This window comes from Felis catus, chromosome D1 (assembly GCF_018350175.1).
Source record: "Felis catus isolate Fca126 chromosome D1, F.catus_Fca126_mat1.0, whole genome shotgun sequence".
Lineage (NCBI taxonomy): Eukaryota > Metazoa > Chordata > Mammalia > Carnivora > Felidae > Felis > Felis catus.
The window spans coordinates 88,255,542-88,280,067 of NC_058377.1; the positions used below are offsets into that span (position 1 = coordinate 88,255,542).

A 24,526-nucleotide genomic window follows, 5' to 3' on the forward strand; every position below is an offset into this window, starting at 1 on the left:
ATGGTGAGATCATGATCTGAGCTGAAGTTGGACACTTAGCCAACTTCGCCCCCCAGGTGCCCCTGAAAATGCTTATTCTTGAGCTGTACCTGCAGAGATTCTAATCCAATAGGTCTGGAGCCTATGAATCTTCATTTTTAACCTGTAGGTCTCAGGTGATTGGAAGTCCAGAAAACTTGCTCCTCAATTTGCACATCAGGCAGTTCAGGTGTTCCCAGCAGGTGGCAGTCTTGTTCATTCTGCTAAAAATTTGTACGTTAAAAAGTTAAATTATTTACTTGTCAGCTGGATCTTTTAAAAAGTTTTAAATTTCCCAAGTACATTGATCTGGGACAAAATTGCTATTCATACTTATGAATCCATTGCATAATTTGAAGATTTATTGAATCCATTGTGCAATTTGAAGATTTATTGTATCCATTGCATAATTTGAAGATGCCTCTGTCTTCCCTTGAGCAAGGATGTTAATATACAGGAGTGACTGCGCACAGTTCCCAGCACAGGGATAGGAATAGATGGAATGATCTTCATAGTTCAGACAGAAGTCTCTTCAGTCTTTTCAATGCTGAATTAATTTGAAGATAAGGCTATGGTTGGAATATCTGTTAATTTAGCAGCAAAGGTTTAGAACTGAACCCTATTTTAGTCTTTTATAAAAGCACTCCAGGGACACCTGGGTAGCTCAGTTGGTTAAGCTTCCAACTCTTGATTTCCACTCAGGTCATGATCTCCTGGTTCATGAGACCAGACCAGCGCAGAACCTGCTTGGGATTCTCTCTCTCTCTCTCTCTCTCTCTCTCTCTCTCTCTCTTTCTCTCTCTGACCCTCCCCTGCTCTATCTCAAAAATAAACTTTTTAAAAATAGCCAAGATTTGTTGACTTCTATTTGAATGATCTTAGTTATAAACTTTTTATTACCGAGAATTACAAACAGAAAAATAGAATTTGATAATGAACCCTCATGTACCCATCACCCAGCTTTAATAATCGTCAGTTTGTGGCCAGCCTTGTTTACGCTGTCATCTATTTCCCCATCTCCAGTATTTTTTTAAAGCAAAGCTCAGATATCATAACAGTGGGTAATGTCCATCTAAGTCTGTCTGCTTGGCTGACTCAGTGGTTTGAAGCAGGTCTAATACGACCATTCTTTTTTTTTTTTTTAACGTTTTTATTTATTTTTGAGACAGAGAGAGACAGAGCATGAACAGGGGAGGGTCAGCGAGAGGGAGACACAGAATCTGAAACAGGTTCCAGGCTCTGAGCTGTCAGCACAGAGCCCGATGCGGGGCTTGAACTCACGGACCGTGAGATCATGACCTGAACTGAAGTCGGCCGCTTAACCGACTGAGCCACCCAGGCGCCCCTAACACGACCATTCTTAATTTGAGTCCTGCTAGTTCCACGTTAAGAGAACATACCCCAGGGGTGCAAAATACCGCCTTTGATGCTAAGAAGACACTTGCATTGCAACTATGTGAAGGGAACTAGAGGGTATTATGCTGAGTTAAATTAGAGAAAAACAAGTATCATCATATGGTTTCACTCATATGAGGACTTTAAAATGCAAAACAGATGAACATAAAGAAAGGGAAGCAAAAATAATATAAAAACAGGGAGGAGGACAAAACATAAGAGACTCTTAAATATGGAGAACAGACAGAGGGTTACTGGAGGGGTTGTGGGAGGGGGGATGGGCTAAATGGGTAAGGGGGATTAAGAAATACACTCCTGAAATCATTGTTGCACTATATGCTAACTAACTTGGATGTGAATTGAAAAAATAAATAAAATGGTAAAAAAAAAAAAAAAAGAAAGAAAGAAGACACTTGCAAATGTGGCTGCTGCTTTAGATTACGGAGTTTCGGGTACTAGGTGGTACTTTCTATTCCCATGCAAAAATAACCGTGTTATCAGTATAAACAACCACTATTAATGTTTTCTTAATTTCTTTAAGTTTATTTATTTTGCAGGAAAGAGAGAGAGAGAGAGAGAACACGAGGAGGTTGGTGGGGGAGGGAGGGAGAGAGAGAGAGAGAGAGAGAGAGAGAGAGAGAGAGAGAGAGAATCCCAAGCAGGTTCCTTGTCTTCAGTGTGGAGCCCCAAGCGGGGCTCAGTCCCACGAACAGCAGGATCATGGCCTGAACTGAAATCTAGAGTTAGTGGATCAACTGAATGAGCCACCCAGGCACCCCTGTTTTCTTAATTTCTGAATTGAAGCCAATACACCCCACACTTTTATCAAGGGGCTGTTTATGAGATGTTAAACAGAGTAATTCTCCAATAATTATTTTTTCTGTGTATGATTTTTGGTTTTTATTTTTTTTTTAATTTTTTTTAAGTTTATTTATTTTTGAGACAGAGCATGAACAGGGGAGGGTCAGAGAGAGAGGGAGACACAGAATCGGAAGCAGGCTCCAGGCTCTGAGCCATCAGCCCAGAGACCGACGCGGGGCTCGAACTCACGGAACGCGAGATCGTGACCTGAGCTGAAGTCGGACACTTAACCGACTGCGCCACCCAGGCGCCCCTGATTTTTGGTTTTTAAATCATCACCCTCCCTCCAAGTTAGAAAAGGTTTTATGTTTATATTTGGAGCCTAAAACAACAACTTTATTTCTAGTATATACCTGTTTTTCTATATTTAAAATTTGTATTTGGAAAAATAAAATGAAAATAAGTAACAACCATAAACCCATGCATTAACAAAGTATATAGAGTAGGAAGTACTTCAGGCTCATGCCCCTTAACAATCGGGCTCTCCAGAATTTCCCCTTGAGCTTGACAGACACACATCTCTTTCTACACACACACACACACACACACACACACACACACACACTTCTTTTCTTTTCACAGGGAAGAGTTGGTTATATATAGGTTCTGCCAGATGTCATGGGAAAAGATAACATGGATGTCTTTCCAAGGTAGTTAGTAATATATTTTACTACAGTCTTTTCAGAGACTGAATAGTATTCCATCGCATGATACACTGTAATTTCTTCAGCTAGTTCTTTATTGAAGGGCTTCTCTTCTTTTTTCCTTTCTCTTTCCTTCCTGCTTCCCTCCCTCCCTCCTTCCTCTCTCTAGACTCTTTCCTTCTTTTCTTTCTTTCTTGCTTGCTTGCTTGCTTCCTTTGCTGTACAAACAATGCTGTGATAAACTTTCTTGTACATGAATCTTTCTCCCCTTTCAATTATTTCTATATGATAGATTCCTAGAGGTGAGATTATGGGTCACTATGTATGCTCTTATTTTTTTTTTTTTAAAGGTGCATCACCAAATTTCCTCCCCCCCCCCCCCCCCCCCCGACACACACAATATGTTATACCAGTTTACATTCTGCCTTCTCAAACCCTAGGTGTCTTCCAAGGTTCAACAGAGTTCCTACTCCCAGCTTCTTGGTGAAACGTTCCCTGGTAATCTAGCCCATTTTAATTTGTAACTTCCTTACCATTCAGTACTCTTGTCTGTTTCATACATGAGCGTTCTTAAAACAAGGTGCTTTGTTAGAGACATCTAATGAGCAAATGTTATGCCCTCACCTCAGGCTCACCTTTCCCTGCTTTGGACCTGGATCTGTCATTTCTCCAGAAAACCCTGGTTCCTTTTAGCATGGGCCTCCTGCAGTCATCTCCTCTGGGAAGCTTTCCATAACCCTCCCAGACTCTCCCCCACCCCTCAAACCCATTTCTGTTGTACTCATCCCTCATCACAGTGAGATGAGACTCTTGTTTACTTGTCTGATTTTTTCCATTTTACTGTAAGTACCTTGAAGGTGCAGATTTTATTTCATTTAACCGTGTATCTCCGGTTCCTTCCTAGCACAAGACCATGGTATTCAGTATTTTTGTTGACTAGATGAATGAATGACATTTGTCACATATGCCCAAAACGTGATTGGATTGTTTCATGAGTATAGGTCTTTTCTTTCCAACAGCATTGCCTGTTTTTGGAAGAACCCTGTTTTGTATCTCTTGCTTTACATCTTTTTCCCTCCAGAGCCTCGCACAGTTTCAACCCAATAAATATATGTTGCATTAAACTCAGTTGATTAACACTGAATTATGCAACAATCATTGCTCAAAAACAGAAAGCCCTATCTCCTTGTAGGACTATACCCAGTTTGCTTGTGAAGATTATACAGCCCAGGAGTTGTAAATACTCACTAAACACGACAATTTACAACACTCTTTCTCTCTTCAAAATGAAGAAGATTCAGGATCGGGGAGATCAGCTAGAAAGAAACCAGTATTGTACCGAGATACATCACTTATGACAGCAAACAGGAAAATTTACCCCAAACACTTAGTCCTCAGTTGCAAAGTAACTTAATGAAGTAGGTCTTCCAATTAATTACCTTACGACCTCACTACAAAAATTATATTTTCCAGGGAGCGGAAAATATAGAATCAATATTCTTTATTCTGGCTTATTGTTAATGTGACAATTATATAAAGTGATGACTCAGATTGTGGCTGCCTTCACGTCCATTCTGGCATCTTAATGACAAGAATAATGCCACTTGCCTCACCCACTCATCCATGAGTCTGAAATTCCAACCTGCTTTCTGAAATTCTTCGGGAGTAATTGATGCAATAATGCTGATGAGGCAACTCTTGCTTTGCTGTCATCTGGTTTTTTGTTTTGTTTTGTTTTGTTTTGTTTTGACTTTGTTTTTTAGAGCAGCTTTAGGTTCACACCCAAAATGAGAGAGAGGTACAGAGATTTCCCCTAGACTCCTTGTCCCCAAATATACGTGTCCTGCCCGTTGTCAACATTCCTCACTGCAGGGGTACATTTGCTACAACTCATGAACTTACATTGACACATTGTCATCACCCAGGGTCCATCGTTTTGGTTCGGGTTCCCTGTGGGTGTTGTACACGTGGTGCTGTCCGTGTCATTACACAATTGTCCACTACTGTAGTATCCCACAGAACAGTATCACGGCCCTAGGAATTCTCTGTGTTCCGCCAATTCATCTCTCCCTCCCCCTCCCCCTGGCAGCCACCAATCTTCTTACTGTCTTCATAGTTTCGCCTTTTCCAGGATGTCATATAGTTGGAATTCATCTGTGATACAGTTGGAATTCATGTTTCAAAGTGTAAAAGAGTGGGATAGGACCCTTGCCAGGCTTAGTCTGGAAACTGGTGACCTAAGAGGGCCTGGTGGAACTCAGGGTATAGTCTTGGGAACGATGACTTTTAGTGCTCTGTAATGTGACTCCTGGGTTTTCCCTAATATTTGATAAGCTGGGGCACACCGAAACCAGAAGAGCTAGGCATGCTGTGTTGGCATCATGGTACCATTATGCCCACGTTGTACCTGCCTCAGAGGCCCTGGTTCATTGTATATCATTGAAGGAATCTTCCACCTCCTGGTCCTGCTTCTCATTTTCTTAAATAAGAATAAAACCCCCAGAGAGCAAACGTGCTCTTTATTTGAGCAAAATTAACATGCTGACAGTCAGCTTGGAGAGGTAGTCTACAAATGATCTCAGGCAGCCCGCTAACTGGGCTTCAAGAAGACATGACATTTCAGAACTAATCATCTTGTGTTTTGTAGCAAAGTGATACCCTCCAGACAGCCACAGAAGTAGAAGTCATTGAACTTTGGCTCATAGTACATGTAAACTTTGATCAAGTTTAATCTACAGCAACTAGGACTGAAACCCAAGACCACAAAAAACAACAAAGCTGGGAGATGTATATGGTGGCCGTTGTTTCTAAATCTGGTCACAGGTGAAGTGATTCAAATGTTACATGGTTTCACTTCTTGGAAATCAGAATGAGCTCAGATACTCAGCAACAACAATGACAAAATCCACGGCAGATTCTTTCTTCTAAAAAGATAGAAACAATGTAAATATCTAACAATAGCAGATTGCTAAAGTAAATACAATATCCACATAGCAGAATGACATGTAACCGTTTATTTTTTTTTTTTAATTTTTTTTCCTGATGTTTATTTATTTTTGAGACAGAGAGAGACAGAGCATGAACGGGGGAGGGTCAGAGAGAGAGGGAGACACAGAATCTGAAACAGGCTCCAGGCTCTGAGCTGTCAGCACAGAGCCCGACGCGGGGCTTGAACTCACAGACTGTGAGATCATGACCTGAGCCGAAGTCGGACGCTTAACAGACTGAGCCACCCAGGCGCCCCGACATGTAACCATTTAAAATGAAGTTGTGGAAATATATCTTTTATCTTGAAATATGTTTGTGACATATTAAATGAAAGAAGTAGATTACAAAACATGATGTTTTGATCCCACTTTTGTTAAAAGAATAGAAAACAACTTAAAATGTTGAAGTGTTAATAGTGGCTCAAAGGAGAGAAAGTAGATGGGATGGCAGTTTTAAAAGTTTTTTGTTTGTGTTTTTGCTTGCCTGCATTTCCTGATCTTTCTGAGGTGGTGTATATTGCTTTGTTATGCTAAAACAAACATTTTGAAAATAAAAGTATAGGGCCTGGCTCTATTAAGTATTATGAAAATAAATGAATGAGCCGAAGGTTAGTTACTTAATGTCCAGTTGTCCCCTCATAGCAATTTGTGCTATCACGACAGGTGATAAAAATGTCTCAATGGCATATTTCACATTGCATTGTGATTTATGTGTTTACCTGTCTGCCTCTCCTTCAGCCCAAGCTTCTCCAGGGCTGAGATGATTATTATTTTCACCTTTATATCCCGAGCACATAGGCCAGGAATGTAGAGGATGAGTAGAATAATTGAGTATGTATAGAACGCTGAAGAATGCTGAAAGATTTCAATTTTAGTTTCAAAGCACAGTGATAACAATCACACCATGTGTCTTGCTGTAACCTAAGAATGTAGCCAATGTATTTATTTATATTAGGACAAACATTGACTTGAAAAAAGTAGTGGTTCTCAGACCTAGATGATGATCAGAAACAACCCAATCAGAATCTGAACATAAAGACTCTCCAGCTGTAAATGACATCACGGCAAAAATCCAGTCCACCACAGGAGGTCCTTGAGACAAAGGCAAGAAAAAAGCTCAGGGGCCGAGGGCTGAAGACAAATTATAGAAAGCACATGTTTGTGTTGGGGGTGCTACCTCCAAGACACTGTCCCGTTTGGGGATGTCAGAAAGTATTACAGGAAAACTGCAAACAAAGAAAATGATAATACTTAGTCCTTTCTAGAAGGATAAAGAAATGAATGCATACTTTAATGCATATTTTCTGGAGATCAAGTGAAGCATACTCATCAAAGCCTTAAAAATAAGCATAATTGTTGACCTAGTAATTTCACCTCTGAGGATTTATCCTAAGGAAATTATCATGGATGTGCCCAAGAAATTCACTCCAAGGATGTTGATCACACTTCCATTTAGAATACAAAAAACAAATAAAATAACTCTGGAAATTAGTAAAGGAAATCTCTCTAAAATGGAGTCGGGAGGTTTCGGAAGGGGGATTTCTCACCCCCCCCCCCAACTCAGTAGTCAACTGCAGACCCACCAGGAAGAGATGGACTTGACCTTACTTGGATTTAGCCTTGCGCGTGGATGCTACTCTACGGCTCCAGCTGGAGGAAGACACACTTTTCTTTCTTTCTTTCTTTCTTTCTTTCTTTCTTTCTTTCTTTCTTTCTTTCTTTCTTTCTTTCTTTCTTTCTTTCTTTCTTTCTTTCTTTCTCTTTCTTTCTTTCTTTCTTTCTCTCTCTCTCTCTCTCTCTCTTTCTTTCTTTCTTTCTTTCTTTGTAATGTTTATTTTATTTTTGAGAGAGAGAGAGAGCACAACAGAACACGAGCGGGGGAGAGGCAGACAGGAAGACACAGAATCTGAAGCAGTTTCCAGGCTCTGAGCTGTCAGCACAGGGTCCAACGCGGGGCTGGAACCCAGAAACTGTGAGATGGTGACCTGAGCCAAAGTCCGAAGCTCAACTGACTGAGTCACCCAGGCACCCCAAGACATGCTTTCCTTATCCCCCCAGTAACAGCTCAGCCAATGAGAAGCCACCACAGTCAAACTCCCAGTTTACTCTAACAGACTTGTAGTTCCTAACAGCCTTTCCAAATTATCCCTTTCCTCCTTAAAAAGGAGGGGGGGACTCTCCTTTGTTCCCATGACTTGCCTTCAGTTTTAGTACAGTTTGTTTGTCCCAGATTGTAATTCTCTTTTATGCCCAAATAAGCCCATCTTTTGCTGGTAAAGTAACAGACAGTGTCTATTTTTAGGTTAACAGATCAAAAGAACTAAACCAAATCAAACATCATCAATGCCCAACCCCAGAGAATTGATAATGGGTATGGAAAACCACCTAACAGAATACTTTGTGACAACTAAAAAGATACTGTGGAAATATATTTCTAGATATGAAAAGATGCTCCTAATATATTGCTACAAATTTTTATCTTTAAAAAAATTGTTTAAATGTCTTTATTTATTTTTGAAAGAGAGAGAGAGAGAGCAAGCAGGGAGGAACAGAGAAAGAGGGAGATACAGAAACCGAAGCAGGCTCCAGGCTGTCCCCACAGAGCCTGATGCGGGGCTGGAACCCACAAACTGTGAGATCATGACCTGAGCTGAAGTCGGATGCTTAACCGACTGAGCCACCCAGGTGCCCCTGTTGCTAACATTTTTTAAAAGGACATAATACAGAGCACTACGCAAAGTAGACCTAATTTTTGAAATTAAAATATCCAGATGGATCAAGCATAACTAGTAGTAGCTGCGTCTTAGTATTTGCATCTGGAGGAGGGATACTGTAGGTTGTTAGAAGTTTCTTTTGTTTTTCTGTCTCTTCTGAGTTCTTTGTAGTAAACCTATGTTGCTTTAATAATAAGAAAATGAAGACTTTAACAGAACATACACATATTAAAGCCTAATGTCAATAAGATCAGAGGAGCAAGGCTTTAATTTTTGAAGCCAGCTCTTATATAACACTTATTATACACTATGCATGCTATCAATTCACTAACTGTTTAATCATTACATTACATATTCGTTAACTGTTTAGTCCTCATTACAACCCTGTGAATAGATTACAGAGTGAGTGGAGCCCAGGGTTTGGACGCTGGGAGTCCAGCCCTGGAGTCTGCACTCCTAGCCAGCACCCTACTATGAGGGGAGAAATCTGGGTCTGTCTTCCATCCCCATGATGTCCATTTTTCATGTCTCATTGATTCTAGGCGGGTTGGAGGGGAGCACATACTGGAGAGACTCTGCCTTGCCTGCACAAGTTGGCTTTGAGGGTGATGTTAGGCTAAGTGCAGTGGGTGAAATCCATCCTCTCAGCGCCTTCTGCCCTACCTGCTCCTCTTGCTAAATGTAGTGCCTTTGCCTGATTATTGATACTAAAGGTCCACTCTAAATGTCCTGGAGATTTCCTGATATATGTCTCCTATCTTAAAGCCTAGTTATCTTATTAACACTTGGCTTTATACTCAGCAACTGCTAGCAAATCTTCAGAAATAAATCAATGCTAACACGACAAAGGGCACAGATGTGTTGATGGTAGGTCACCCCTCTGGGCAACATGTACATATAAATAGAGGCCTTCTAGAAATTATTCCTAAAGCCAAGGAATTTGTTATTCTCGTGGTACTTATTTTGGACATTGCGGGTGAAATATTTTAGGCATTCATAGCTGAGCTGGCTGGGCAATGAGCAACGGCTGTTTTTGACCCCCTTAGCTCCTGCCAACTTCCCTACAAGCTGCAAAAGCTAAGTGCCCCTGTCCCCGGCCTCCTTGCTGCTAGGGGTAGCCATGTGGCACGGTTCTAGCCAACAAGACAAGATGTAGGTGGTTTGTTAAGGGTTTGGGGAGAAAACTTCTGTTTGTGGCCATTGTCTCTAAATCTGACCACAGGGGAAGCATTTCAAATGTTTCATGGTTTCACTTCTTGGAATGTGTGGTAAGGAAACCGGAATGAGCTCAGATACTCAGCAACAATAATGACAAAATCCATGGCAGTATTGTCAGTGATTCTAAAAAGATAGAAACAATGTAAATATCTAACAACAGCAGATTGCTAAAATAAATAGAATATCCACATGGCAGAATAGCATGTAACCATTTAAAATGAAGTTATGGAAATACATCTTTTATCTTGAAATATGTTCATGATATATTAAATGGGTAATACCCCGCATGATATATTCTGATGCGTATACCTGTCGAGTCTCCTCCTCCCCCATGCCAGGTGCCTTCAGCTTCATACCTGGAGCTGTTTTAATCACTGGTGACTGGAAGGAAAAGGTCAGAAGCGTCTGGAAGATGCCAGCCCAGAAACTGAGGCGTTGAGCCAACACCAGCAATTGCCCATCCAGATCTTTTCTTAATGTATGAAAAATAGTCTCTGTGAAACTGCTGTTAGTCAGTTGCCTTTCACTGCCAGCCAAAGCATTCCTAACTGATACACACATCTTTAAAAGCAAACCGCAGTTCAAGTTCATGGCTCTGGTTTTATCTAGAACGTTGAAGTGCAGTTCCAACACACAGGAAGGCAAACAAAAACAAAGGTCCACATGACTGTGGTGTTTCTTCATAGCACTCCTGAGCATGTTATATGTCCTTATTTAATTTCTGGTTACCTTAAAAAGAAATACATTAAGATTAAAAAGTAGAGGCTACTATCTAAGATTCATCACAGGTAACAGAATGCAATATATAGCATTAAAAATTCTATTGTTTTACTGACTTGACAAACATATTTGGTAATGTTCATTTATTCAGACTTTTGGTTACTATTTTTCAGGTTTGATAAATCCATCACGTTCTTAGCAATATACGATGCAAGAACTCACTGGTTGGGTCTGTTTTCTTTCTTTCTTTTTTTCTTTTTTCTTAATTCCTATATTTGACACATCTCTTTAATGAAATCAACTCTAGTTTTAAAAATGTTATACTTTTTTTTTAGTGATTTCTCTGGTGAATTCTACCAAACATTTATTATTTTTTTATTTTTATTTTTTTAAATATGAAATTTATTGTCAAATTGGTTTCCATACAACACCCAGTGCTCATTCCAACCGGTGCCCTCCTCAATACCCATCACCCACCCTCCCCTCCGTCTCACCCCCCATCAACCCTCAGTGTGTTCTCAGTTTTTAAGAGTCTCTTATGTTTTGGCTCCCTCCCTCACTAACCTCTTTTTTGGGTCTGTTTTCTTTCTAACTCATCTTCCTTTATCTTGCTTTCCCTCATTTCCTTAACCCCTCCCTCCCTTCCTTCTCCTCTCTCTCTCTCTCTCTCTCTCTCTCTCTCTCTCTCTCTCTCTTTGTAAACCACAGTTTCATATGGAAAGAAAAGAATAACATGTATAGGAATGATATAATAAAAAATAATGAAGCAAGAACTCAGGTCAAGATCCACGTGTTGGATATCTTCTCTTTTCTCCTTGCATCCATTGTCTACCTGCTGTTGACCCTGGAGGCTGACTAACAACTCTTCTCTCTGACTCTCTCTTGGGTCTGGCTGATGGGGAGCCTCTGTGGGAGATCTGAGGAAGGAAAGAGAGTGGGGGTAGGGCATCTGTTCCCTTGGCTCCTAATGGGAGGCCATCTTGGGCTGACTGTGTCTTTCCACTCCTCATGACATGGTAGAATCTACTTAATTTTCTGTCCTGATTCCAGGAACCACAGCTTCTCCTTGTTCCTGCAGGCCTAGGAGTGGTAACAACTTGGCTGCCACTAGCCCCAGGTTGCAAAACCATCACTTGTGTTTCCCCTACTCCTGCACCTTTGTAATTATTGTCTTCTAAATGAATAGTCCTCAAATTACCCTATTTTGAGTAAGATGGCTGTTTCCCATTGAACCTTAATTGATCCAAAATAGATACCACACGGTCCAATACAGTAGCTCTTGGCTGCTTGTGGCTGTTTAAATTTTCATTTTAATTAAAGAAATGAGGGGCACCTGGGTGGCTCAGTAGGTTGAACGTCCGACTTCAGCTCAGGTCATGATCTCACAGTCTGTGAGTTCGAGCCCCACGTCGGGCTCTGTGTTGACAGCTCAGTGTTGGCCAGTTCAGATATACAGAATTTCCATCATCACAGAAAATTCTACTAGAGAGCACTGATAGACTATTTACCATCCCCAGACCTCCCTTTCTCCATCAGTCTCCTTTTGTTGTAATCACACCCTTGCTTTTCTTTATCATTTTACCACCTCTGTAAGCATACTAAACAGTACATGTTAAGTTTTGTCTATTTTAAACTTTAAAATGTAATGTTTCTGTTGTCTAAAAACAGTTCGGTGTTTTTACTTTTTCTTTTTTGAGAGAGAGAGAGGGAGAGAGAGAAAGATGGAGAGAGGGCATGTGTGAACAGTGGAAGGAGCTGAAGGGGGGGCAGAGAGAGAGAGAGAGAGAGAGAGAGAGAGAGAGAATCGTAAGCAGGCTCCATGCTCAGTGTGGAGCCAGACGTGGGCTTGATCCCATGAAGTGAGATCAGGACCTGAGCCAAAATCAAGAGTCAGACATTTAACTGACCAAGGCATCTGGGCACCCCTGGACTGTTTTGAACATCTACTCATGTTATATTTAACTCATGTTATATTAAATGCTTGTCCATCATCATTGGTATATAGTATTCCATTATGTGATCATATCACACTTAAGTAAAAATCCATTCGTTCTACTGTTGCTGGATATTTGGGTTGTTTCCAGCTTGTAGTCATGACAAACCATGTATATTCTTCTTTGTGGATGTTTGTACACATAGGCACACATTCTTGTAGGCTCTGCACCTGGAGTAGAATTGAATTGCTGGGTCATAGAGTGCATTTCCCCCCCTTTAACAAATCATGTCAATCTGTTTTGCAGAGCGACTGAATAGATTTGCACTCCCATTGGCTGTATGTGAAAATACCTGTTGCTTCACACCCTCACCAGCACTTGGTATTTCAGATGTTCACATGACCCCCATCCTGGTGTGCTGTGGTATCTCCCAGTGATTTTTAAATTTCACATGCCTGCTTACCAATGAGGTTACTACCTTTCAGGTGCAATTTCATTCCCCCCCCCCCACATATATATTCAAGGATTTCAGCATCATTAAAAAAAATATGGTCCTTTCCCCATGCCCTGTGCCACTTATGTCTAAACCAAAGTCCATATAAGTAGGTCCTTTTTTAGGAAATGCTTTTCTTATCTGTTGGTTTCTTTGTCTATTACTATGTCAATTTCATACTGTTTTAATTACTGTAGCTTTGATATCAACATATGTTGGTATCTGTTGGAGCAGATCCTCTTGCTTCTTATTCAAGATTGTCTTGGATATTTTTGGCCCTTTGCATTACCTTATATTTACATTTTAAAACCAGCTTGTTAAATTCTAAAACAAACCCCCCAAATTCTATTGAGTGTTTTGGTCAATGAATATAGTATATCTTCACATTTAATCAGGTCTTCTTTAATATACTTCAATGTAATTATATAATTTTCTCCATAAAAATCTTATACCTTTTTAAGACATTTTATTTCTGGAGAGCTTGGGTGGCTCAGTCAGTTAAGGTTCTGACTGTTGATCTTGGCTCAGGTCATGACCTCATGTTTTGTGAGTCTGAGCCCCTCGTTGGGCTCTGTGCTGGCAGTGTGGAGCCTGCTTGGGATTCTGTCTCTTCTTCCTCTGCCCTCTCCCTGTCTCGTGCTCTCTCTCTCAAAATAAATAAATAAAAACTTAAAAAAATTATTTCTAGGTATTTAATATTTGTGATGCTATTGGTTATAGTATCCGTTTTTCAAATTTTATTTTCTATTTTTTAGTTTTTGGTGTAGAAATGCTGTTTATTTTTCTTTATTGACTTTGTATCCCAGCAACCTTGCTAAAATGTCTCAGTGCTCTAATAATATAAAGTAGATTCTTTGTATTTTCTTTCTGCTTTCCAACTGCTGTGTCTTTTATTTCTTTTTCTTGCTTTATTGCACTACCTGGGGCCTCTAGTAAACCCAAGAATGTCAAGTAGAGGTTGTGAATCAAACTGTCTTTGTCTTCTTTTCCAATCACCAAGAAGATTTCAATGATTCACTCAGTTGATTATTCGCTGTTTTCTTTTTCCAGATACCATGTATCAGATTAAGATTAAGGAAGGTTCCTTCAATTCCCGTTTTGTTGAGTTTTGGTTTGTTTTTTTTTTTTTTTTAAATCAATGGATACTGAATTTTATTAAGTCCCTTTTTGTATCCATTGAAATGATCATGTGCTTCTCCCCCCCTCCCCCCCCCCCCAATTACTTATAAACTAGTTTCAGAAAATGAGTTGGAGAGCTGCCAGGTCTATTTTCTAATACAAATACCTTACATGATGCATCTGTGGGTATACCAGTTTAGGCTCTTTTGATTGCGAAAATAGGGGCGCCTGGGTGGCGCAGTCGGTTAAGCGTCTGACTTCAGCCAGGTCACGATCTCACGGTCCGTGAGTTCGAGCCCCGCGTCGGGCTCTGGGCTGATGGCTCAGAGCCTGGAGCCTGTTTCTGATTCTGTGTCTCCCTCTCTCTCTGCCCCTCCCCCGTTCATGCTCTGTCTCGCTCTGTCCCAAAAATAAATGATTGCTAAAATAACAGAAGCCAAAAAGGGGGGAACTCGATGTCCCATTTAACCAAAGCTTGGCGAGGTGAATTTAGGCACCAACTTATGTCATCAGGATTCTTTCTCTCCATCACTGTGCTCTGTTTTTCTCTGTGTTGGTTTCCCTGCACCCTCCCCACCTCCACCTGGGGCAAGACAACTGCCAAAACCCACGGGGCACCTTCTTCAGGTTTCAAGTTCAACAGAATAAGGTTAGGTTTCTTTCTCTCAGCTTTTCCAGCAAAATTGTCATTGTATCTCAATGGCTGTGACTGGGTCATGTTCCCATACCTAAAGCCATTACAATGCAGTGTCACATAATGACCTGATCTATCAGGCTTTAGTTATGTGCCTAGTCCTGAAGCTGGGGGTGGCATAAACTCATCCTGAAGCACATGGATTGTGGGAGGGACAGGATGTAGGTGGTTTCTCAGAGAAAAACCTGGAGAATGGTTATCAGAAATAGAATCAAAGAATGTCTCCTGTACTAACCTAGATCTTTATTACTACCAGTTCCTCTGCTACATCTATTACAATCTTAGATTGCCGATTAAGCTTGGGTTTATTTGTTTTTGTTTTTGACTTATGTTTAATTCGTTTTATTAAGTGGGTAGGCACCCTGCTGAGTGCTTTAGATGAATTGCTCCTATAATTCTCACAACAACCTTAAGAAGTAGGTACAGATATTACCCACATTTATAAAATAAGGTCTAAGTGAATGGACAGAACTGGGATTGAAACTCAAATCTATTTACTTTACCCAACACTGCTTCCCTAATCATCTACCTCTAAAATACAAGGGTACTGAAATTGATAAATCTAATTTTCTAACTCTAAGCTCCTTGATCTCATTTCAACAGAATTTTGAAATATTATCCCTGAATAATATTTTGCGATTTAACATACCCCAGAGGAGTGTACAAGGGGAAGGATATGCAATTTGTCACAAAGGATGTGCTTCAACAAGAAGGCTAACACAAACAAGGATTAGTACCAGTTTGCCGTGTTGCCCTGCCTTCATCAGTGGCACGGGGCCATTTCTGAATTTAGATTCCCTGTGAATCAGTCGCCTAATCCCAGAGCTTCACATTAAGGAAGTAGTATCTGGTTGGCAACAATGGCATAACAAGGGTAAAATGTCCCTAGGGCCATGTAGAACATTCCTGCCCTCACTTTCTCCACACTGCTGCCTGAAGGGCGAGATTTTGCAGCATTTAGTGCCTTGTGGTCCTCCATCGATTGGATCCCTCTATGTCTCACTGAGACCCACCTCCTTTGTTCCCTGGTTATTAGTGTCTGCAGAGATACTGCCCTCTGATAATCATTATAATTCGGAGAATGGAACTCCACTGTGATCCGATTATCAGTGTATTGCTGTTTCCGTCAAGAAAGTCTGACATTAGAAAAAAAGCTGTTCTCTAACTAAACTGAACTACATACCATTCCACTGTATTTCCTGTCTAACTCAGTGTTTCTTTTATTCTCTATACCTAGAATGATAGGAAACTGGGTTGATTTAGTTTTTCTAGAACAGACTTTGCAAGTGTAGAGTCTTTTGTTTTTACTCACGCTATTGATGTACCGCGAGTGTCAAGAACTGTTCCTGGCCCATAATAGGTACTCAAAAACATTTTAGCTCAATTGGTGTTCTTAGTGTCACAGTTGATTTGTATTCTGGAATGAGCTCCTTATCTCATTAGAGAGTAGTAACAGTTCATAAACTGGCATGTGTCCTTGGCCCTCACTTTGAGTAGCCTTGATCTTGTCCAGTGATTCTCTGTGTGTGGCCTGCAGACCACCTACATCAGAGACTGTACAGTGCTTATTAAAAAATGTAAACTGCCTAGCATGGAGTCTTTGAATTGGCAGTTTTTAATGAGTAACCTGGGCAATTTTTATGAATATTAACATTTGAGATCACTGATCCAGTCCAGCATGTTATTTTATAAAGAAGGGAAGTCACTTGCCCAAAGTCACACATTTCAGGGCGTGTCTTCCTCCTTTCCTAACGGTACCCAGGTTTTTGTTTGAGCATTTATCCAATCCACAGACAGCCTGTGTGCTTTGGAGGAAGGTGAACAACATCCCACTCAACTTCAAGGTTGTACCCTGAATGGCATAGTCAGTCCCTCAGGACACAGTAACTAGTTCAGAGGTAGACACATGACCCAAGGTGGTCCAATCAAGGTGAATGTCATAATTCTCACATGGAATGCTGACATCGCAGCACTCTGTCTCTTTCTGAATAGCCTCGGATAATCTTCAAGCCTGAACAGTTGCAGCCATTTGCAACATAGGAAAGTCCAGTACAAGATAAAACAGATGGGGAGGCAGATAGGACAGACAGGCAGTGAGGATGTCACTGAGCTGTTGAATCCATTCAACCCAGAAATAGGCCCTACTTATAAGGCCTTCCTGTTAGCTATGTAACTGATTATTTGCCTTTATTATTTAAGCCAGTTAATTTGGATTTTCTGTTACTTGCAACAGATTTATTAATATGTTCGAAGCAGAGAATTTAAGAATTTCAGCTCTTTGTGCTTCAGTTTTACAATTAGTAAATTAATGGATTGGAACATATCAGTGGTTTTTAAATGTATTTTTAGCCATCAGACCCATTTTTTCAAGGAAATTCTTACATGGACATACAAATACATAAAATACACTTAAAAATTGAACAAATTGACTCCTCATTTAGTAACTCTCACTACTGATGGCAGATATTTCATTGTTTGTGGAACCCATGGAAACTTCTATTTCCTTGGAGCACAATTTAAAGCTCACTAGTACAGATCATAAAACGTAACGTATTATGTGTAATAAAATATATAAGTACATATAATGGCTGACATTTATTGTTCTTTGTGCCAGGAATTGTGTTGAGTGCTTTTTTAATGCATGGCTTTGTTTTAAATTCAACACAAACCTATGAAATAAGGACATGTATTTAATAAAGGGGAACAATAATACCTACCTTGTAGGACTGTTGGGAAATTAAAATAAGAGTCTAGACTACAGAGTGAGTGACTTTTCACTGAACTTGAACCTAGAAGAATGAACACCTGAAAACCTTGCCTAATTATGGGCTTTCTAATTTCAAATCAATAAATTCCACCTTTCTGTTTATGTGAGCCTTAACTGGTATAGATTCCTTCTGAACTTGAGCCTCAATATTCTTATGAGTAAAAATGAGATTCAACTTGTGTTTCCTCTTTTACTCTGTTGATATGTGTTAGTTCTTTTGGTGACAGAAAATCATGCCATCAGCTGCAGTACTTTATGAGGAAAACAATAATACATTCATAGATACCATAGAATGTTTGTGCTGAAGCCCTCGTAATCATGTTCATTTAAAGGATCACAGAGAAGTTTAACAGCTTCCCTGGCTTGCATAGCTTGTTAGAGTCCAGAATTGAGACTAAAGTTCAGTGGGCTCTGACTTCTGGGCCAAAACTCTTTATATTTGATCCTGTTCCTAATCAACCTGACCAAACTTGATCTCTAACAGCCACTGAATTTAGCCGATAAGAAAGGAAATCTTATGGGTATTAAAAGCAAGTATGTTCCAAATTTGATTTGTCAAGACTTTCAACGGCCTTATGAAGAAAAGAATATTTGGCACTGTGGTTTTCTTTGTACACAGAGGTGTGACTATGGTTTTGGAATCTTGTTGTGCACTTCACACTGAGAGTTCAAGTACAGAACCACTGAAATAATATTTGGTAATTCTGTCTAGTTTTTGCGATTTCTCGATTAGTTAGAAAACTAATGCAATACCTTCAACACTTTAAATTTCATTTAATTTGCTTGAGTGTTCAATAGTTCCTCAATAGTTCAATAGTGTGTGTGTTTTTGATACATATTTCAATTTCAACATATATCAGACAAATTGTTGTCATTGTATTACCTGTCTTTGATTACATCCTCTCTAATGTGATTGTAAGTTTTCTGGGGATGAGGCCATCTTTTTATCAAGTACAATCTTATCATAGTTTGCCTTATCATATTTTGATATTTCCAGAAATTTGAATGTAGCCCAGATGATAGCTTAAGCCTCCCACTGCACACCTTTGCCAGCATTTCTGCACATTCCTGGTGAAATTTTGTTCTGGCTAGTTCCAGCTCCCACAAGACTCTGGGTCTGGCTTGAGGCATGTCTTCTTTGTAGGGACCTGCCCCTAATTTTTGCAGGGCCCAAGCCAGGGCAGGCAATAAGAGGGGAGACTCATATACTATTTGGCTAAATATTTAACAAACTATTAAACTATTATATATTAAACTGTTAAATAAAATTTGTACCGTACTCCTACCTTGACAAAGTTGCCTTCATAACAACCTAGAAGGTCAGGTTGAAACAATTCTTGAGCTTCTTCTGGTTCCCTATTGGAATTTGGCAGTGTGGGGAGAGCCAGACACTGCCCACCAACTCCCCACCCACTCTTAGTATACCTCCTTTTCTTCCTTTGCCCCCTCCTTCATCATCTCACATGATGAGAGTTTTCATAGGCAATCATGGACATCCCTGCATGTCTAAGCTCTAACTCACTCTCAAATAACCACTCCTTGGAATGGACCTCATGTTGGTGGTATGCACACCAGTAATGTGGGCTATAATCAGGAAGCTGGGCTCAGGGACAAAGATTGTGCAGTGGGATCCTTTGGACAGGATGCCTGGTGTATGGTCTAGAAACAGAGAGGGTATGGTTCTCAGATCAGCAGCATCAGCATTACCTGAAGGTTATTGGATTTGTAGACGCTAGGGTCCATCCATCTCTTGCAGATGGCAAGATTTCATTCTTTTTTATGGCTGAATATTATTCCATTGTGTGTGTGTGTGTGTGTGTGTGTGTGTGTGTATACCACAATTTATTTTTTGTTAACTAATTTTTTTAGTAACCTCTACACCCATTACTGGGCTTGAGTTTACAACCCCAAGATTAAGAGTTGTATGCTTTTCTGACTGAGCTGGCCAGGCACCCCTATATATACACCATGCTTTCTTTATCCATTCATCCATCAGGGGACACTTAGGTTGTTTCTATATCTTGGCTATTGTAAGTAATGCTGCAATAAACATGAGGGTGCCTATATCTTTTTGAGTTAGTGTTTTCATTTTCGTTGGATAAATAACCCAGAAGTGGAATTGTTAGATCATATGGTAGTTCTATTTTAACTTTTTGAGGAACCTCCACACTATTTTCCGTAGTGGCTCTACCAATTTACATTTCCACCAAGAGAACATAAGGGTTCCTTTACTCCACATCCTAGCCAACACTTGCTATTTCTAGTCTCTTCAATAATGGCCATTCTAATAGGTATGAGGTGGTATCTCATTGTGGTTTTGATTTGCATTTCCTTGAGGATTAATGATGTAGAGCATCTTTTCATGTACCAGTTGACTATCTGTATGTCTTTTCTGAAAAAATGTCTGTTCAGATCTGCCGATTTTTAATAGATTTTAGGGGAGGTTACTATTTAGCTGTAGGAGTTCTTTATATATATGGATGTTAATCCCTTATCAGATATATAATTTACAATATTTTTTCCCATTCAGTAAGTTGCCTTTTCCTTTCATTGATATCTTCCTTCACTGTGCTTTTTAGTTTAGTAGTCCCACTTGTTTGTTTTTGCTTCTGTTGCTTTTCCTTTTGGTGTCAGATTAAAAAATCATCACCAAGTCCTATGCTGAGAAGCTTACTGCCTATCTTTTTTTCTAAAACTTTTATGGTTTCAGGTCTTATGTTTAAGTCTTTGATATACTTTGAATTAATTTTTGTGAATGCTATAAGATAGTGGTCCTGTTTCATTCCTTGAATGAATGTGGTTGTCTACTTTTCCCACCATCATTTATTGAAGAGACTGTCCTTTCCCCATGATATATCCTTGGCTCTTTTGTCGTAAATTGGCTATATATGTATGGGTTTCCTTTCCTTTCCTTTCCTTTCCTTTCCTTTCCTTTCCTTTCCTTCTTTTATTTAGAGAGAGCGGGGGAAAGGGGCAGAAGGAGATTGAGAGAGAAAGAGAGAGAGAGAATTTAAGCAGACTCCATGTTCAACACAGCCTGACATGGGCTCGATCCCATGACTCTGAGCCAAAGTCAAGAGAATGCTCAACTGAGTGAGCCACCCAGGTGCCCTAAGTATGGGTTTATTTTTGAGCTTCCTATTTTGTTCCATTAATCATGTCTGTTTCATTGATCTGTGTATCTGTTTTTATGCCAGTGTCATACTGTTATAATTACTATATTTTGTAATAAAGTTTGAAATCAGGGAATGCAATGCTTCCATCTTTGTTCTTTCTCCAGAGTTCTTTGGCTATTCAGGTTCTTTTTTGGTTCCATACAAATTTTAGGATTGTTTGTTCTATTTTTGTGAAAAATTCCATTGGAATTTTGATAGAGATTGCACTGAATCTGTATATAGCTTTGGGTAGTGTGGACATGTTAACAACATTAATTCTTCCAATCCATGAGCATGGAATGTTTTTCCATTTATTTGTGTAGACTTCCAATTAAAAAAATTTAATGTTTATTTATTTTTGAAAGCGAGAGAGACAGAGTGCAAACAGGGGAGGGACAGAGAGAGAGGGAGAGTCATAGAACCTGAAACAGGCTCCAGGCTCTGAAAAAATTCATATATTTTTTTCTAACAGTTTTTAGGGTTTGCTATATATAATATCATGTCAGCTGCTAATAGTGACAGTTTTACTTCCTACTTTCCAGTATGGATGCCTTTCCAATATGGATGCTTCTTTCTTTCTTTCTTTCTTTCTTTCTTTCTTTCTTTCTTTCTTTCTTATTGCTGTGGCTAGGACTTCCAATACTATGCTGGATAAAAGTGGTGAGAGTAGGCATCCTTGTCTTATTCCTGATCTCACCCACCCCAGGGCAAAGCTCAGAGGGAGCTGACTGCACCCAGACTTAAAGTGAAGTAGGTTCACCTGCTTATATTAAACTGTCAAACTTAGGGCAGGCATCTAGTTTTACACACACACACACACACACACACACACACACACATCTAAAAGCCTGCTGAAACTCTACGGGAATGGAGACTGGGGAGCATCATCTTTGTGCTCTCTCTTTCCATGCTCTAGATCCCCAGCATCTCCCAAATGGAAACTTTTACACATGTATGGTGCTCTGAATATTCTGGCTGCCACTTAGGGGACACCTCTTGATTACTTGGTTCTGGTGGCCCAGCAGGGCTTTGCTTGCAGTTCCACAGGAATGTATACATCTGAACATTTTAAAAGTTGATGTCTGAGGGTTTGACTTCCAGTCAGTCTGGTCTTGGCACTGAGGTCCTTTGGGACACTGACAAGTCTTAGCACATTCTCAACTATAGGATCTATGAAAAGGATTACAGGCTGCTTGGACAAGCAAAAAGTTTTGAAAGACAACAACGAGCTGGGGCAGAGTTGAACCACAGGGTTCCTCTTCTACATGAGGCCACTCCTTCAAGACTAGGACAGGTAGTTGTTTCATCTACTGTATAGAAATCAACCACAGAAAGTCAAGCAAAATGAAGAAACGGGAATATATTCCAAATGAAAGAACAAGAGAAAACTTCAGAAAAGAACTTTAATAAAATGGAGGTAAATGACAAAGAGTTCAAAGTTATGGTCATCAAGATGCTCACCAAACTGAGGAAAAGATTGGATGGATGAACACAGTCAGGACTACAACAAAGAGATGGGAAATATAAGAAAGTAGCAAATAGAAGTCACAGAGCTGAAGTATACAAAAACTGAACTGAAAAATACACTAAAGGGGTTCAATAGAAGACTAGATGAAGTAGAAGAAAGGATTAGTCAACTCAAAGACATGGCAGTAGAACTCATCAGAGAAGCAAAAAGAAAAAAAAGGATAAGAAAAGTTATGATAGCTTAAGGGACCTATGGGACATATCAAACAGGCTAACATTCATATCATAGGGAAGAAGAGCAACAGGAAATGGCAGAAACCTTATTTGAATAAATAATGACTAAAAGCTTCCCTAACTTGGGAAAGGAAACAGACATCTAGATCCAGGAAGCCCAGAGAGCTGCAAATAGAGAAACCCAGAGAAACTCACACCAAGACACATTATAATTAAAACACCAAAATCAAGGACAAGCAGATAATACTAAAAGCAGCAAAAGAAAAACAACTTGTTACATACATGTGAACCCTCATAAGACTATCAACAGATTTTTTTCAACAGAAACTTTGCAGACCAGAAGGAAGTGGCATGATATATTCAAAATGGTGAAAGAAAAATACTTCTAGCCAAGAACACTGTACTCAGCAAAGTAATCATTCAGAAGTGAAGTAGAGAGAGAGAATTGTCCAGATAAGCAAAAGCTAAAGAAATTCATCACCACTAGACTGACCTTACAAGAAATATTAAAGGGTCTTCTTTATGCTGAAAAGAAAGGGTGATAAATAGTAACAAAACACATATGGAAAGATAAATATCACTGGAAAGATAGTGGATTAATCACTTGTAAAACTAGTATAAAGATTAAAAGACAAAAGTAGTAAAAATAACTATAATTACAATACTTAGTTAAGGGATACACAAGATAAAAAGATTTAAGTGTGACATCAAAACCATAAAACATATGTGTGGGAGGGAGAATAATACAGTTGAACCCCTATTTTATTTTTTTTAAATATTTATTTTTGACAGAGACAGAGAGAGAGTGAGAATGAAGGAAGGGTAGAGAGAGAGGAGGACAGAGGATCCAAAGTGGACTCTGCTAACAGCAGAGAGCCTCGTGCGGGGCTCGAATTCACCAACTGTGAGATCATGATCTGAGCCAAAGTCAGACGTTCAACAGACTGAGCCACCCAGGTGCCGAACCCCTATTTTAAAATTGATAATTTGAGGGTGTTGGATGGTTCCTTCCAGCTCAATTTCCCTCTGGAAACAGTTGACTTCCTAATTTCTGAAACAGTGATATTGTTAACTGGAGAAAGATTAGATATTAAGGTCTGTTGGGCGGGGATCCTGACTGTTTACTAACTGCTGAAACTGCATTGTCTGCATATGTAGATGCCCAGTAAAAGCCTTTTGAATGCTGAACAACTGCGGACTGGCTAACAAGCAGAATTTGATTTTCAATTCAGAACTAGCTCTACTTACAGCATTTAAGCTATCTAAAGGTTAACGATCAGTGTACATTTGGACAAACCACAAAGAAAACTAAATTCTGCAATTACAGGTTTCATTGGTGTAAGGCATGAGGATTCCAATACTCCAGCCCACTATGTGCAGATTAGATCACTTTATGACATACTCAAAGAGGGTGACTTACGCTGAAATCTCCATATGTTAAACAAAGGTCTTTTCTCGATGGAACAGAAGTCTACTGTATTGATGTTGCCCTACTTAACAGTAACTGACTTCTCCATCCATCCTGACATTCCTCCTTCCCCCTTCCCCCTGGTATCTACCATTAGCACTCTTCTCATGTGCCAGTGGCAATTTTTTAGGGTCCAGATATAAGATCAAGCCCCAGGGAAAACTAAGGAAAGGCAGGGATTGTGTTATTGGTGCACATTGTTCTCACATTAACAAAGTACAACCTCAGCTCCACCCCCAGAGATCCAGTTCAACTGGATGTTCCATAACAAGACTGCTCAATGGGCTGGACACATCCCAGGAAGGGTGGGGAGAGTTACAAAAGCCATCTCTTCCCTTTGTCCAACCCAGCCAGTAAGCAGCAGAGGAGATTGTTTTTCCTAAAGTTCGGTTCTTAAAATATGAGAACTTCTACCCTCAGAATTCAATAATATTATTTTGTCCACAATTACTTTTCTTTTTTAGGGCTCAGAACATTTATGACAAGTATCTTTGAGACTGGCCACATATTTGTCACTTCATTCTTTAAGTTCCTAGCTAATGGGAAGTTGGGAATCATTGCTGTAATTTTCCAAGGAAGCTTTAACATGTCTTATCATAACCAAAATTGTATCTTAAATGATTGTTTGGCAATTTTGA

At 39.7% G+C, this 24,526-nt stretch overlaps 1 long non-coding RNA gene across 4 annotated transcripts in view; it reads right to left on the reverse strand.

The window, feature by feature from the left end:
• Positions 1–5,420: 5,420 nt before the first annotated feature.
• Positions 5,421–24,526, reverse strand: part of LOC102901568 — a 52,148-nt gene continuing 33,042 nt past the window's right edge. For 2 of the 4 annotated variants that reach the window (XR_006586503.1, XR_002145816.3), the window contains exons 3-4: positions 10,194–10,566; positions 5,421–5,842 (exon numbers count right to left, since the gene is read on the reverse strand). This is a non-coding gene — a long non-coding RNA (uncharacterized LOC102901568). Of the gene's footprint in view, positions 5,843–10,146; positions 10,567–11,389; positions 11,475–24,526 lie in introns of all 4 variants that reach the window. The other 2 variants (XR_006586504.1, XR_006586502.1) reach the window with 2 other exon arrangements.